The following is a 15,790-nucleotide window of genomic DNA, read 5'->3' on the forward strand; positions in this document are numbered from 1 at the left end:
ACAAACAAAGATACAACGCGGGAAATTTAAAATTACGCCGGCGTATCAATAGATACGCCGGCATAATCCTTTTGTGGATCTGCCCCTATGTATGAGGGAGCAGGATTGAAGATTATCAAGATTTGAAGATTATCAGGCCCCAACACTGTCATCTGACAAGGAAAAATAAATTAAACCTGTATGTTCTCCGACACCATCCAACGTGGAGCTTACACAGGGTAAGAACTCAAAACTCCTATCGAGGAACAGAGCAGTAGGTGAGCATTAAGTGGAAGGGGGGTTCTTACAATAGAACTTATTATATCTCCCTAAACTGCCTAAGGTTATAGTGAAGATATCAAATCAAGAACATCAGCTAAAAAAAGCAATAGCAACATGACAATGACCAATGCATAAAAGTACTACAATTCTTAACTAATGTTTTTTTATTAGTGTGACAACTCTTGTTCTAATTCATAGCTATTTTTAAATACAACTATCAAACATAAAAAAAAAAAGAATGAATGAAGTCGCTATTGAATTAATGTAGGGCTATGACAGGTTGCCTAATTCACTTTGGAAATGGGGCCAGGTTGATGTCTGCATTTATATTTTGGATATATGCCCAAGATTTCACAGGACATTATCATTGTGTAGTTTTGAATAAAAGAGCCTGACACAGTTCTAGCGCTTTGATGATTACTGGAAGATAAATGTACTTAATTCCCTCATACCATGCAGTGTTGTTATTCAACAAATAGGTGAATGGAAGATACATGACTAGAAGACGCTCATCATATTGTATCAAGGGTTTGCATTACTTATATTCATTAACAACACACCGGAGCTTCTGTTTTGTTTCTGATGAAGAAAACGCTATCAGATAGTGTTACGCTACAACATCTATAATGGTAAGATAAAATGTTTTATATTCAGCTATGTAACCTGATATTGGTGCTGTATATACTGGTCCTTATTTTTTTTTCTATTTTAGCATAGGCGAATAGTGCTGTACCTTACCTGTACTATATTCCTTTTAATTCTTTCTGAATCACTGTCTGCTCCTAAGGTAATATTGAACTCACATTTAGATATATCCAATTTGCTGTCTTATACTTAGCTTAAAGTACATTTGTTTGATATTTTACTTGTTTCTGTGCACTTTCAGAATAAGTTAATGGCAAGAAATTGGGGCCCCCAGTCCATGTTGTATCTCAAAGGCAGACGTAAGCTTTTTTTTTTTTTTATAAAAACTTGTGTTTCTTGTTGTCACTATTTTAGGATGCAATTATTTATCTCCGTTCTTTAATTATTTGAAGAGAAAGTGTTGAACAGAATAAAACGAAAAAATGCTATTGAAATTCTAAAGCAGATTTATTATCTTTAATGTTAAATGTACAATATGTAGATTTATGACAAGCTAGATACAAAATCCTATAAATTGGCTAAGATGGGTAGACAAACAGGAAATACAATAGACAATTGATAAATACTTTATAAGACTTAAACATCCACATTGTTTGTTAAAACCTAGTATTGCATTAAAAGCCATCAGAGTGTTTGAGTACATATTAAGTATGTTTTTTTTTTAGTGTATTTTTTTTAGCTGTGTTCTTAAAATATCTGGAAAGTTACACTTTTATGGGTCATCTTTTTGCATTTATTTAATGCGATATTATCACAAACCTGGTAAATTTAAGCTGAAAATATGCTGAGGCTACTTTGATTGGAAATATATACTGTAAATAAGATACTGAAATATATATAATTAAAGACATAATCATACTTGATTTTCCTTGGAAAGGCAGAGCTTAAGTAAACCTGTTGTCCAGTTGGACAAAGTAACAGGTTCATCAAACTTCCACCCTTCCCAGCCGCACTTACTTTTCTTTTTAACCCCCACCCTGACTAGTCCAGTTAGCTGCAGGAAGCAGGAAAAGTAAGCCCTGTTTCAGCTTCAAGACACTCTAGTCAGAGCTTCTACAAGGCTATGGATTACATTCTTGCACCACGTGAGAGCGGTAGACCATTTACCAAGCACCAGTGCTTTTACATGAGTAGAAGGGGAGTAAGTCACATGCTCCTTCAAACCCAGCAGTACCAGAAATTTCTCTTTTGCTCCAAGCAGCTGAACGGAGCAGTAGTGAAGCAATGTGAGCTACAATATTTTTTACTAGTTGCTCTAATAAATAGCCCAATTTAAAAAAAATATAAAAAATTTCAGTTTAGGCCGATACGTATTCTACATATTTTTGGTAAAAAAAAAAAAAAAATCGCAATAAGCGACTGGTTTGCGCAAAAGTTATAGCGCCTACAAAATAGGGGACAGAATTGTTTTATTTTTATTTTTATTTTTTTACTAGTAATGGCGGCAATCTGCGATTTTTATTGGGACGGCGACATTATGGCGGACAGATCGGACACATTTTTGGCCCCATTCACATTTATACTGCGATCAGTGCTATAAATATGCACTAATTACTGTATAAATGTGACTGGCATTGAAGGGGTTAACACTAGGGGGTGAGGAAGGGGTTAAATATGTTCCCTATATAGTGTTCTAACTGTAGGTGGGGGGGTGACCGATCTGTGTTCCTATGTACAAGAGACACAGATCGGTCTCCTCTCCAGAGACAGGACGCTGTCTCTGTGTGAGCCGGCAATGAGAAATGATCTCATATGTTTACATATGAGATCATCTCTCATTGGCCGCACAGATCGCATAGCAAACGGCTGATTGGCCGTTCGCCGCGATCTGTGATTGGCTGTGTCCAAGGGACACGGCCAACACAGTGTTTCCCCACTGCGCGCTCGGGAGCGCGCGCCGGGAACGCCAAAAGGGGCGGACGTCAATTGACGTCCACTTGGATTTTCAGGTCCGCGCTGTAGCCGTCATTCGGCTATAGCGCGGGCCACAGGTGGTTAAACCCAAAAATAAACATTTATTATATTGCAATTCACCAATGCATAGATATGATCTCTGCATTAGTTTTCTTTTTTAGGGTTTCGTTACTTTATTTTTACTTGGTGATCTGGATACCAAGTTTGTTGATTTTCAACAGAACAAGCTGTCCTGCAGTTGTAACAACTAGAGAGTTAAGCTTTATTTATGTAAAACCTTTATCCCTTAGACCCCTTTCACACTGAAGCGTTTTTACAGCGTTAAAAATATCGCTATTAAAAAGCTCATAAAACACTCTCCATGCATCTCAATGGAACCTTTCACACTGAGTCCTGCAAGCAGCATCTTTGGAGCAGCTTTTGGGCGCTGAAAAAAACGCTCTAAAAACGGCCCCTTTCCATTGAAATGAATTGAAAGCGCTGTAAAAACGTCTTGCCCTTTCACACTGAAGCGTTGCACCGGCGGGGGCATTGAGAAAAGTCCTACAAGCAGAATCTTTGGAGCAGCTTTTGATGCTGAAAAAAACGCTCCAAAAACGCCCCTCTCCATTGAAATGAATTGAAAGCGCTGTAAAAACGCCTTACCCTTTCTCACTGAGGCACTGCAAAAATGCCCTAAAACTTTAGGGTCTTAGCGGTGCTTTACCAGCACATTGGGATTGCAGATGAGGCTTTGCTCGAATAACGCTCGAATAACGCTCGAATAAAGCTTGAATAATGCTCGAAAAACGCTTGAATAACGCTCAAATAACGCTCGAAAAACGCCCCAGTGTGAAAGGGGCCTAAAGGAACCAAACTGTTGCTGTAACTGCTTAAAAAGTGTTAGCTGGAGTTTGGTTCAGTTTATCTAGTGTATCTAAATCTGATAGCACATCTAACACTCTCCTCCCCCCAGACTGACAATGCTGCTGTCCAATTGTGCCCCTGTACTCCCTCAACCAGAGTGGAGGCACTCCAATACAGGAGGTGGGTTGAACGGAAAAAAAAATAGGCCGATTCCCCTATCCACACATTTGATGTGGATGGGGGAAATTATTCCCGCTGATCTATTGTATTCTCCATCAACATAATATAATGTTGCCGGCTATAGCCAGTGGCACTGATCTTCAATGGGCTGGTGATAGATAGACTTGTGAACAACCAGCTAGCCCATACATTGATCAAAGCTTGTCTGGTACCTGCCAAACCAGTCAAATGTTGATCCATTTATGGCTGGCTTCACTGGCCAGATCATCAGGTGAAAACAGAGATAAAAAGTAAAAAAAAAAAAAGGAACTAAACAAATTCAGCCACTACATCTAGTATTAGTATTAGCATTAGTAAGCTACAATAAATAAAAAAAATTGTTTTGGGTTTAATGCCACTTTTATGTAGCACCCCCTTACTTTCAGTATGGGCACTATGCACGTTAGTGGGGAATGGGAGAGTTGCTCCCATTCACAATTTTCTAAATTTGGGCTGCTGTCATTCCGGAACTGTCCTGTAGGTCAGTCTGCGCTCCAGGGATGCAATCCCATCCCTGGATGACAGTTGGCGCTAGAGGGGTTCTGGCAGAGCCGCTTTTCCCCAGCAGCCAATTAGAGGAGTTTTTCCCTCGCGGGGCATGCTGGGGGAGAGTATATCTGTGGCGGACGCCATTCGCGGGTTCCAGGTTCCAAGTGCGGCACCCACCTTCAGGGTGTGCGCATCCAACGGACCCCGGCGATGGCCTTCCAGGCCGGGGTCACATGCTACGCGGAGCTCCATGTTCCTGATAGGGGCCCCAGTGACTTACTGGGTTTCCAACTCTACTGAGGCGATCGCAGTCTGTGTGCCGTTCGATGGGGGGTCGGCTTGAGGAGAACCCGGAGGCAGGTTGTCCAACAGGGCTTGAACGAACCATCGGGGATCTGGTGACCGGGAAATTGACAGGTACACTTCAATTGTCACCCGGTGACCCTAACTTAATCTACTGGGAGGATTCGCTCAATCCGTTCACCTCATTCAAGTATTAGGCCTGTGGCAGAGGCCCTAGAGCCTCCCAGCAACCTAAAGTGACACTTCGGCTGCCAGGCTTGTGGCAGAAGTCTGTCCGGAGGCACTTCACCCACTCTGGCTAGAGTGGCGACGAACTGTACCTACTACTATTGTGCTACTGAGAGCAGGATTGCTCTTTCTCATATCCAGGCCTGATACTGCAAAGTTCTCTCTCTCGCTTCATCACCTTCTTGCTCTGCCTCATGTTGATGTTGGCCATGTTGGGCCTGGAAATAAAGCATTTGAAAACCTTTATTCATTGACTTGACATTCGCTCACTACTCTACTCATCAACTACACCCCTAGACAACACTGAAAGGTAACTTAATATGCCGATCCCAACAACAACCAGCAGCTCCTGCGGGGTTAGCGCTACATTAGCAGTACTTTTTCATTTAAATTAGGAATGAAATGTGGATTTGCCACTTTAATGGGTTAGAGGCAAATCTTTCATGTTCAAAATCCACAGTCTCAGCAAATGTATGAAAAAATTGGCCATGCAAGACAAGTCTTTGTAATTATCATGCACTGCCTGGCCTGTAGGGAGATTGTTATGTGTCAGCCCCTTTACTAGAAAATGGTGGGTTCCTTGAAGTCATTTGTCAGTGTGTGTTGGAAGAGTATATTGAGGGCTGACAGTCTGTGTAGGAACAGTTAGTTACTATACAGTGCTATTCTGAGCTAAGTTGCTGTGGATTGCAGTGTGGTGAGCTACATATTCTTGTGTACCCTCTCCTCCCCTTTATTCACAGTTCAGGAAACCAACTGTCCTTTTTGGGACTTTTTTTTTGTGTATGTCAGGAACAACTATAGTTGCTGTTTAGCTGCTGGGACCTCCCTTTTTTATTTTTAGTCTTTTAGTCTTTTTTAGTCTTTTTTATTTTTATTGTTTCACTGTGTTTTCTTTTAGGTATTTTCTTATTTTATTTTTTATCTTATGCTAGGTAAAAAAAAATTGTGAGCGGTTTAGTTTCATTTTTTTTTATTATTTTTTTTGGGGGGGGGATATTGTTTTTTTACTATATTTTAGTTTAATATGGTCTTTTTTTCATGTTCCATAGAATACATGTGTTGTTTGAAACATGTCACCATATGTGTGCAATAGTGTGCGCCAAAGCCCAACATATTTCTTCCCCTATTAATTTAGACAATCACACGATCACTGATTGCAGGAGGATCATCTTGGTCATGCACAAGAATTGTTCGCTTTAGATATTGAGGATCAGGAAGATAGTGCTAGAATGATAGAGGGAGGTCATAACAGGCCGTTAGCATCACTTAAGGGGAGTGTTGTTGCTGGGTAACAGATAACTTTAGGCCGATTGGTATAGGGTATAAATAGTCTGGTGGATGGAGTTTAAGCAGGAGAGTTTCATAGAGTTTAAGTGGAGAGGGGTTTCTGTTATAATAGGTTAGCAAAAAGGGACTCCGTCATGCTCTGTGAGTACCCGTTTTTTCCGGAAAAAATGCCTGGGGAAAATAGTTTCAAAGTAACCTCTATAAGAGAGTGAACACCCGAGTAACCCTGAAAAAAAGGAAAATATGTGCTTTGTTTGTCTTGTTAAGCTACTGTGATTGAGAAGTGTCTGTTTAACACTGGAAGGACTGTACTGTTTAATCTCTTCCGTTAACTGAACCCAACTGGACATCATTTTTTTTTTTTTGAGCTGGAAAATTAAGAGAAAGCAAGATGCTTAACATTGAAGTGGGTTGTGTTCATGCAGTGAGAGCAGACACGCCTGTTGTTGTCTGTTCTGTTCTAGGAAAAGGTAGTGAATGCTAACTTCTACACTCATGAGCTCTGCCTGAGTTATTTGGGGTGCAGAATCCAAAATACAAAATCAGAATCCAAAAATGCTTTATTTTCGTATCCATTATATTTTCGTATCGTTGCGACAACAGTTCGATATAGATAGAAGATTCGACATGATGGTGACAATAGTAATCTGTGTCTATCGAACCTGCAGTTGAATGTGCCTATCCTAACTCTATTAGTCCAAGATTATTCGACATAGAGAGAAAAGATTCGATAGTATAGAGACATGAAGATTAGACGAAGCAGCTAAAAACATACGATCGCTGTGAGAGGACATTTACGGTCAAATGCTCCACCCATAGGCTATAGAAGAATTCTAATGTTGTTTGACTAGTAATAATAATAAAAAATTATAATTATTACTAGTCAAACAACATTAGAATTCTACTATAGCTTGTGGGAGGAGCATTAACTAGATCAACTAGAAATGTATGATCACTGCGTCATACAGTTTAGCTGATTCGTCAAATCTTCTTAGAACATCTGACAGACTCCTGCACTTTGTGCATTTTTTAACAAAACAAAATCAATAAAAATGAATTTCGGGAGTAACTAAATTAATTTATTTTTCGGACTAAACCAAAATTACGAAATATTTCAGTGTGCACATTCCTACTGCAAAGCAGTGATTTTCAGCTTTTTTTCACTTGTGGCACCCTTTAAAGGAAGAAAAATATTGAGTCACTCCAGTCTATAATGTAAAAAGCATAAAAGTCACTTATCGATGGCAAACCTGGGACAATGTACACAACTACCTTGATAAAATCAACTTCATATCAGAACTTCCCCTACACATCAGAAGCACTGCATCACATTAGAGTTCCCCCATCATGGCAGAGGTCCCCCATCACATCATAGTTCCCCCTTGATGTCAAAGCCCCCTATACATCAGAGGAACCCATCACATCAAAGTGGTCCTTATACATCAAAGGCTCCCTATACATGAGTTTCACATCACATCAGAGTGTGGTTGAGAAACACTGCTGTAAAATATGTTATTTTGCTCTATTACTCTTATTGTTGTTAGTAATATGATTTACTACTGACCGTCTCAGTCAATTTACTGCGAACTGTAAATGTCAAAGAGATATTGTACTGATTTGGGTATTGGATACTCAGTCGGCGTGGTGGCTTGAGTGCATGCCATACAAAACATGGGAGGTGTAACAGGGTGTTAGGGCCCCTTAAAGTGAGGTTCTTCCTTTTTGCTGCTGGGTAGCAAGGATGTCACGTAAGGCACTTTGTTATATAGTCTAAATAGTCAGGTGGATGGAGTTAAAGCAGGAGAGCATAGCCTGTTTAGTGAGTAAAGAGGTGTTTTTGTTAGTATGGGCTAGCGAAAAAGGTGTCATGCTCTGTCAGTACCCTTTTTAAAGGGTTATGGTTTTGAACTATTTATGTGTATTCTTCTTGACAATTTATTAAACTCTTTTAGACAGTGTGGTACAGGAGCTCACAATCTAAATTGTTGTACCACTGACCAATCTGAACAAATTTGAGGACTTTAACTTCATTTTTTATGCATAAACTTTCCCTTAGTTTTTAGATCTGTTGTAGCTGCTGCTTCCTTAAATTCAGACAATTACCACTTTTTTTTCCAACTGGAAATGAATCATATTGTGATTCTGTTAAAACCTACATTTTAAATTTTAACAAAATTAATCACAAAGGTAAAATATTTTCAATGCCAGAATTAATTGTCAGTGATGCTGCCCATGACAATCCCAATGTTCTATAAAACATCATGTACAGCATAGTATTAAAGTGGTTGTAAACCATTTACAACCACTTTAACCTACAGGTAAGCCTAGATTAAGGCTTACCTGTAGGTGCTTGAAATATCTCCTAAACTTCTACGGTTTATGAGATATTTACTAAAATCACGGGTGTCTCTGTCTACAGTGCATGCGTCGTAGACAGTGGCCTAGGCACACTGTAGCGTGCCATTCTTGATTGAGGCTGTGCCATCACTGCCGGCTCCAGCGTGCATGCGCAGGGGTGACATCATTGCGTCTCCGGCCAATCTCAGCGCCGGAGCCGCGATACCCGGAAGTAACCCCCGGGCAAGATGTCGGCTGCCCAAGCGTTGGAAGAGGATGGCTGCGGGAGCAGGTGGTGTTTTTTTTTTCTTTCATAACTGGGTTTACTTCCTCTTGAAGGTAGCTTCCACTTTAAAGAATAGTTTTTTTTTATGTTGGCCTCAACTTCATCATTAAAAAGACCCTCTCCCTGCTTTACAGTTCATGGAGAAATGCTGTAAAGTAAGGGTTAGAGTCAGGTGTATGATTAATCAGTTTACCAAGCAGGGGCGAATGATAATCAATTTCATATGTAAATGGAAACACAGTCATTAACTGAAACATAAACAGCTGTGTAGGAGGCTTAAAACTGGGTGAAGAACATCCAAACTCTGCTACTAAGGTGAGGTTGTCCCAAGTCATACACCATGGCAAGGCTGAGTACAGCAGCAAGACACTATGTAGTTATACTGCATCAGCAAGGTTTCTCACAGGCAAATATTTCAAAGTAGACTGGGGTTGCAAGATGTGCTATTCAAGTTATTTTGAAGAAGCACAAAAAACGTGCAGCGTTGGGGACCATAAATGCAGTGAAGGAAAACTTAATGCAGCAGATGAAAGACACATCATGCGTACTTCTCTTCAACATCGGAAGATGTCTAGTTGTGCCATCAGCACAGAACTGACTAGTGGGAACCAGGTATACTGTCTGGAGAAATCTGGATAGAAATGGTCTTCATGGAAGAATTGTGGCCAAAAAGCCATATCCCCAATGTGGAAACATAGCTGAGTGACTCAACTGTGCATCAAAACATGCACTGGGGTGCAAAAAAATGTCAGCAGGTGCTCTGGACTGAAGAGTCAAAATTTGAAAAATGTGGCTGTAGCAGGAGACAGTTTTTCATTGAAGGGCTGGAGAGCAGTACAATCATGAGTGTCTGCAGGCAACAGTGAGGCGTGGTGGAGTTTTTTTTGCAAGTTGCAAGAGGCTGCATTTCTGCAACTGGAGTTGGAGATTTGATCAGGATCAATGGTGTCCTCAATGCTGATAAATACAAGAAGATACTTATCCATCATGCTATACCATCAGGGATGCAAGTGATAGGTTCCAAATTTTTTATGCTGCAGGAAAATCACTCCAAACATACAGCCAATGTCATTAAGAACTATCTTCAGTATAAAAAAAACAAAGAATCCTGCAAGTGATTGTTTAGTCCCCACAGAGCCCTTATCTCTTCATCATCAATTCTGCCTGTGATACTTAAAGCGGGAGTTCACCCGGAATTTTTTTTTAACATTAGATTGATGCTAATTTTGTCAAGGGGAATCGGGTGTTTTTTTTTTAAATCAAAGCAGTACTTACCGTTTTAGAGATAGATCTTCTCCGCCGCTTCCGGGTATGGTCTTCGGGACTGGGCGTTCCTATTTGATTGACAGGCTTCCGACAGGCTTCCGACGGTCGCATACATCGCGTCACGAGTAGCCGAAAGAAGCCGAAAGTCGGTGCGGCTCTATACGGCGCCTGCGCTTCGACGTTCGGCTACTTTCGGAAAATCGTGACGCGATGTATGCGATCGTCGGAAGCCTGTCAATCAAATAGGAACGCCCAGAAGCGGCGGAGAAGATCCCTCTCTAAAACGGTAAGTACTGCTTCGATTTAAAAAAACCACCCAATTCCCCTTGACAAAATGAGCATTAATCTAATGTTAAAAATTTACTTTTTGGGTGAATCTCCACTTTAAAGAGACTAGAGATAGATGGCAGCCTACACCCACAGAAGATCTGTGGTCGGTTCTCCAAGTTTTTTGAAACAACCCACCAGCCGAGTTCCTTCAAAAACTGTGTGCAAGTGTACCTAGAATTGATGCCGTTTTGAAGGCAAAGGGTGGTCATAGCAAATATTAAGATGATTTGTAGACATATGCATTCCTTTTTGTCCGAATGCATTTTCGTCCGAATTTCAGGTATTTTCAATATCGTTTTAACAAACGAAAACGAACGCGCAGATTCCGAAATCCGAAAGATCCGACATGTATTATTTTAGTTTTCTTTGCTGCAACAGTTCAATACAGATAGGAGATTCTACATGACGCTGACAATAGAAATCTGTGTCTATCGAATCTGCGGTTGAATGTGCCTAACCTAACTCTATTAGTCCAAGATTATTCTACATAGAGAGGAAAGATTTGACATAGAGAGAAAAGATTCGACATTATAGACACAGTGTTGGGGTAGACCATTCGACATGAACGACGAAGATTCGAAGAAGCAGCGAAAAAAATACAAATGTCTAATCTGCCATTCGACAAGCAGCTAAACTGTGCAACGCCACAATCGTACATTTCCGGTCAAATTCTCCTCCCATAGGCTATAGAAGAATTTGAATGTTGGTTGACCAATAATAATAATTTATAAATATAATTATTACTAGTGTCATACAACATTAGAATTCTTCTATAGCTTATAGGCGGAACATTCGACCGAAAATGTACAATTGCAGTGTCGTACAGATTAGCTGCTCCGTCGAATCTTCTTAGAACATTCAACGGACACCATAAGCTTTCAATGACAAATTCGACCTTAATTAATTAGTTTTTTCGGACGAACAAAATAAATAAAAACACATTTTCGGGATTAACTAAATTAATTTATTTTTCGGACAAAACAAAATTCCAAAAACGAAATATTTCAGTGTGCACATGTTTAATGATTTGTATTTCTCTTCTGCTCATTTACTTTCTATTTTGTTAATTGATAAAAATAAACTATTAGCACTATTTCTGAAAGCATTCTTAATTTACAGCATTTTTTACACCTGCCTAAAACTTCATCATAGTATTCTGCTAGAATCTTGGGAACATGCACATCTGTAATGCTTTAAAAACATGTAGTTATGATACCAATAGATACCAATTAGGTTTTTAACAATAATGGCATTTTGTTCAATCTTTCACTACAGATGGCAGAAGATTTGTATCAGACTATGAAGAGCAGTATCAGAAAATACATTTGGATAGCTGGAATTCAATTCTTAAGCGTAAGTGAAGACATTTAGAACCCTTTCTCCACAGATATACTCTTAAGACCTATGCTAACTTTTAACCAGATACATTAAAAGAAATGTAGGGCAGTTTAGTATAAATTTTCTTGTTATATTTGTTATGTTTGACATAAAAAATACAATATTTACCATTTAAACTTAATATAAAATTTTTCATATGAATATTTAATGTTTTTCAAATGCAGCCAGCAAGTTAAGCTCTGGGCTCCTACTAACTTTTTCCAGGCATTTTTAGTCCCTCTGCTGAAAAACACACCCTGTAGTTTACAGAGCTCAGTAGTTCAATGTTAACCACTTCAGCCCGAGGGGATTTAACCCCTTTCTGACCGGAGCACTTTTTGCGATACGGCACTGCCTCGCTTTAACTGACAATTTCACGGTCGTGCAATGTTGCAACCAAACAAAATTGACGTCTTTTTTTCCCTACAAATAGAGCTTTATTTTGGTGGTATTTCATCACCTCTGCTGTTTTAATTTTTTGTGCTATAAACAAACAAAGAACGTACATTTTGAAACAAAGAATGTACTTTTTGCTATAATAAATATCCCCCAAAAATATATATAAAAAAAAAATTTCTTTCTCAGTTTGGGCCGATATGTATTCTTCTATATATTTGTGATTAAAAAAGTTACAATAAGCGTATATTGATTGGTTTGCACATTTTTATTATGATTTTATTTTTATTAGTAATGCCAGCTATCTGTGATTTTTATCGTGATTGCGACATTGCAGCGGACAAATCGGACACTTTTGACACTTTTTTGGGACCATTGTCATTTATACAGCTATCAGTGCTATAAAAATGCACTAATTACTGTGTAAATGACACTGGCAGGGAAGGGGTTAAACACTAGGGGGCGATCAAGGGGTTAAGTGTGTCCTAGGTAGTGATTCTAACTGTGGGGGGTGGTCTCACTACAACATGACAGAGATCACGATGACATGTTGCTAGGCAGAACAGGGAAATGCCTTGTTTGCATAGGCATCTCCCCGTTCTGCAGCCTTGTGTCACAATCGCGGACCCAGGGCGGACATCGAGTCCGCGGTACTGACAGGTATGCTTAGGGAGTACGCGGTGGGCATGCGCGGACCCCCTGCTGGGTTGCTTACCAGTGTGACGAGGAGTGAGTAAGAGGAGGTTTTCAAGCACAGGTCATGCAATGCTCCAGTTAATGGCCCTCCCCTTTTGGGGAATGCTGCCCCTCCCTTAAGGGAGTGGTCCCCACCAGAATAGCTGGTAGATCATTGCAGAGGAATTCCCTGTTAATGGGCAAGAGAACAGAACTTGGCCACTTATTAAAGATGGGCCCATGTAAAAAAATATCTATTTTATCTTAACCTTCATGCGGTAAAGAGAAGTCAATGATGGTTGTGGACTGCATCTCATCATTCGTGTGTATCAGAGGGTAGCTTATACTTGGGATCAAAGTAGTGAGGGTTGGTCAGCCTGGTGGTGGTGATGGCAGGGGATGGGTTTTCTCATGTTTTGCTTCACAAAATGCCAAAATGAAATGTGTGTGATTGCTTATTGGAATCTGGAAGCCCCCTTTAACAAGCCCCCAGACCCTGGCCCCCCTATCTAATTGAGTATGAGGTACATTGTACCCCTACCCACTCATCCCAAAAAAGATAGTGTAGTGTAAATAAAAACAAGAGCCAATTTTGACAAGCCCTTTATTAAAAATCAACGTGTCTTCTTACTTCGGTCTTCTCCCTCCGGAACATGACATCACAAGGGGTGGGCCCCCTGCATGTATTAAAAAACCAAGGGGGAAAGGAGCAGGCACAACAATGGGAGCCAACAGCAGAGATAACAGCAGCAGCAAAGAAAACCAGAGGAAGAACACCAGAGAAAGAACACACCACTGGAGGGGAAAAAACGGAGGAAGAAGACATTGGATTTGTCAAAACCGAGTCTTTTTATTTACACCACACTGCCTTTTTTGGGGGTGAATGAGTAGGGGTACAATGTACTCCATGCTTATTCACATAGGAGAGGCTGGGATTTGTGCACCCCCTTGGTAAAGGATTGTCGGGAAGAAGCCCTTGTGCCCCCCCAAAGCACCCACCCTCCCCATGTTGAGGGCGTGATGCCTGGTATGGCCCGAAGGGGGCGCTTGCTCATCCCCCCCCCCCTTTCCTGACCTACCAGGCTGCATGCTTGGATAAGGGTCTGGTATATTTTTTTAACATGGGATTTTCCCCTCAAAATCCATATTAGACCGAGTCTGGTATTGTCTTGGGGGGACCCCACACCATATTTTCTCATTTTGCCGTGGAGTTCTCTTTCAAGATCTATACCAGGCCTTTTGAATCTACTATGGATCTGGGGGTCCCAGTTGCATGCTACAAGTCGGATCATGATGATCCGACTTGAATGCGACTTCCATTCAAATTAATAGTCTGAAAATGGTCAGATCAATTAAGAAGACTCTCATAGGGTATCACTGATTTTGACATGTCATATGATGTGTGCTCTGTAGTAAGAGTAGAAAATAGAAGAGGCTGCTAAACGTGGCTAAACGCGCATTAATGCCAATGCAAATCGCTACTAAAAGCTTTTTTCTGGCATTGGTAGTGGCTTTGCAGCTCATTTTTTCTAACACCCTGTGTGCATGAGGCCTAACTGAATGAATGAATGAATGAATGAAAAACTTATATAGCGCGGCACATGCGAACTGAATCGCCTCTGGGCGCTGGTTGTTTGTGTCTCATGCCATCAGAAAAGCAGGGTTTTGATCTGCCTTCTGAAAGACAGGTGGTTTTGCTCCAACCGAATGCTGGTTGGTAAAGCATTCCAAAGCCTGGGGCCCTGGAAAGCAAACCTTCTTTCTCCTTTGGACTAACTATCAGCTAAACCTGCTGACTATTTATTTGGAAAGTTTGGTAGACAATCCCACATTACATGGGTGTAAATTTTCTAACTACTTTTGTATTGGCAAACATTTCCTAAAATTTCCTGTAGAAGGCACTGTTGTATCATACATGCCATAGATCATATATGTCAAAAAGGTCAAGCTATGTTGACCTCATTACCTGAATGCATTGTAAAATCAGAATTACTGTAAAAACAATGGGGTAAATTCAGAAAGAATGTATGCCGGCGTATCTATTGATACGCTGCGTAAATTCAAATCTGCGCCGGCGTATCTTCTTTCTGTATTCAGAAAGCAAGATACGCCGACATTAGCCTAAGATCCGACTGGCGTAATTCTCTTACGCCGTCATATCTTAGGGTGCATTCTCACGCTGGCCGCTAGGTGGCGCTTCCATTGTTTTCGGAGTAGAGTATGCAAATTTCTTAGATACGCCGATTCACAAACGTACGTGCGCCCGGCGGTAGTTTTTTACGTAGTTTGCGTAAGGCTTTTTACGGCGTAATTTTGCTCCTGCTTCTATGAGGCGCACGCAATGTTAAGTATTGACGTCGTTCCCTGCTTCGATTTTTGAATTTTTTACGTCGTTTGCGTAAGTCGTTCACGAATAGGGCTGGACGTAATTTACGTTCACGTCTAAACCAATACGTTGTTGCGGCGTACTCGGGAGCAATGCACACTGGGATATGTACACGGACGGCGCATGTGCCGTTCGTACAAAACGTCAATCACGTCAGGTCATCATCGATTTACATAAAACACGCCCCCCCTTCCACATTTGCATTCCGCGCGCTTACGCCGGCCCCATTTACGCTACGCCGCCGCAACTTACGGAGCAAGTGCTTTGTGAATACTACACTTACTCCTGTAAGTTGCGGCGGCGTAGCGTAAATACGATACGCTGCGCCGCCGTAAGCTAAAGCACAGCTACCTGAATCTAGCCCAATGGAAACATCCATGTGCCAACTGACATTGGCCCAACATGCAACAATATTTCATTATTTTAGAGGACCGCTTTTGTAAATGTTTTTTTAATACCATTTGTTTGAGAAAGTGTCCACTCAAACACTCAAATTAACCTAATTTCTGCTTCTAATACAAAAAAACAAACAAAAATATGCT

General features: G+C 40.6%; 1 long non-coding RNA gene across 1 annotated transcript; it reads left to right on the forward strand.

Annotated features, from left to right (window-relative positions):
* The first annotated feature begins 979 nt into the window (after positions 1-979).
* On the forward strand, positions 980-11,761 carry LOC120916928. The gene is made up of 3 exons (XR_005744143.1): positions 980-1,048; positions 1,148-1,205; positions 11,690-11,761. It is a non-coding gene; the product is annotated as an uncharacterized LOC120916928 (long non-coding RNA).
* Positions 11,762-15,790: the final 4,029 nt, after the last annotated feature.

This window comes from Rana temporaria, chromosome 11, assembly GCF_905171775.1.
Source record: "Rana temporaria chromosome 11, aRanTem1.1, whole genome shotgun sequence".
Classification (NCBI taxonomy): Eukaryota; Metazoa; Chordata; class Amphibia; order Anura; family Ranidae; genus Rana; species Rana temporaria.